This window comes from Orycteropus afer, unplaced genomic scaffold (genome assembly GCF_000298275.1).
Source record: "Orycteropus afer afer isolate SDZICR_OR568_19922 unplaced genomic scaffold, OryAfe1.0 scaffold00128, whole genome shotgun sequence".
Classification (NCBI taxonomy): Eukaryota; Metazoa; Chordata; class Mammalia; order Tubulidentata; family Orycteropodidae; genus Orycteropus; species Orycteropus afer.
The window spans coordinates 7,058,079-7,060,175 of record NW_006921715.1 but is presented as its reverse complement, the minus strand read 5'-3'; positions in this window follow the sequence as shown (position 1 = coordinate 7,060,175).

Below are 2,097 nucleotides of genomic sequence, written 5' to 3'. Positions count from 1 at the left end.
CTGGCAGCCGTCACACCTGGTGACTGTCTCACCTGGCAGCAGTCATACCTGGTGCTGTCACATCTGGCAGCCGTCACACCTGGTGACTGTCTCACCTGGTGGCAGTATGGCAGCTGTCACTGGCGGCTGACACACCTGGTGCTGTCAAACCTGCTGGCTGCCACACCTGGTGGCTGTCACACCTGTGATTGTGAAGAGCAAGCACTTGCGCAGGCATCACTAGGGGAACAGCCAAGGAACGTCCAGCACTTCCCACTCGGTAACCGCACAGTGGGGCAGAGAAACGGCAGGAGCTCTCGGCGAGGTGGCCAGACACAGTGGGGACACATGATGTCTGTGTTTCCAGAGAACTTTAGTCTCTGATGGCCCGGGTCATTTCTCCACCTGGCGGTCAGTTTGTCGTACTCTGGTGGCTTGCATGTGGCAGGAGGCCGTGCCCCCAGTGCTTCACACACAGCGGGGCCACCCGTGGTGGGCGTGTTGCAGTGGAGCTCCCTGACTACGACACACTGGGAAGGGGGCCTGGTCATGTTCTTTGGAGAAGTGCCCAGAGAAAGCCCTGTGTACAAGCGCCTGGCGAGGGTACCGTGTTTAGCAGAGGGTCGTGGACAAGGGGGCCCCTAACAAGGTGGACTGGCGCAGTGGCCGCAGCACTGGGCTCAAACACGCAGCAGTGACTGAGGATGTCACGGGACCGGGCCATGTCTCTGTCGGTCATGCGTGAGATCACCAGCAGTCAAGCTGACCAATGGCACCTGACAGCAGCAGACGGCACTGAGAAGGACACGAGAAATCACGAGTGGTTGCTCCCAGAGGAGAATGGGGTGAGGACGGGGAGCAGTCCTGACTCTGTCTACAATCCGGGGTGGCTTTTACTTTGGGGTCATGAGCCTGCACTGACAGCTCCAAAGGCTGTACCCTGTGAAGTTCTGGCCCTAGGGCCAGAGTCAGGGCCAACGGACCCTGCATCTTATTGGCAAGTGGACTGGGAGGAGAGAGCTTTCACCCTTATCTCAAAGGGAGCCAGGGACCCTCCACAAGCCTGGCCGGGCTGCCCCTCAGCTGCCCCCCGGGGCTGGAGCTGGGCTCATTTCTGGGGCATGGGGGAGAAGGACCAGGCCCTTGTCATTGACAATGTGCCTTCACTTCATCCTCACAACCATTATGACCCCATTTTACAGATGAGGAAACGGAGACCAGACTTCCTCAAGGCAGTGTGGCTCTAGAGTCCCTGCCCCCAGCCCGCCTCGCTCCAGCCCCCCTCGCTTCCAGCCCCCTCACCCCCAGCCCCCCTTGCTCCCAGTGCCTGGCTCAGGAACACAGCTGTGGGGGGGGGGGCCAGGCCTTGGGGGGCTCCAGGCTCCACAGAAAAGCAGGAGCAAAGGGTGGTCAGCTCTGCACTGGGCAGGGCAGTTCGGCCAGGGCCCCACTGAGGACACCAAGCTCAGTGTTGGTCAAGGACTCTCTGGGGACTCCCCAGAGAAGAGGGTCCTTGGGCTGACCCTGCTGCCCCTCCTTTCCTCTCCCACACCCCCCACCCCTGTATCGTGGCCTGGAGGAGCCCAGAGCCAGGCCAGACACAGCTGCCATGTTCAGCACCTCGGCCAGCGCAGGAGAGGGCGCCTGTGGTAAGGGCTTGCCAGGTGGGGAGGGCAGATGGGCGGCCAAGGGGACGGGAGGGGGCTCTCCTGAGAAGCTGCGTCCGCCATTGCCTGTCCGTCACTCCCTCATTCATTCCTCCTGTCATCATCGGCACACGCCACTCTGGAGTCCCGCTCACAGCGCCCATCCCTCCATCGCTAACTCCCGTTGGCATCATCTGACCATTCTCACTGCCTGCACTGCCACCCCCCTAGCCTGCAGCCTCTCTCGCCCCTACTTCCTGCAGTGGCCCCCAATCTGGGAGCTCTGCACTCACCAGCACCCCCTTCAGCCTGCTCTCAGTGCAGCAGCCAGAGTGGCCTTTGGGAAGGTGGCCGACATCACCCCACTTCTCTGCCCAAAACCTGCATTTCTCTTGTGCATGGCCTCCTCTCCCGCATGGTGCCTGCATGCTGTGTGCTCCTGCACCTGAACACGCCACATTTGTTTCTACTC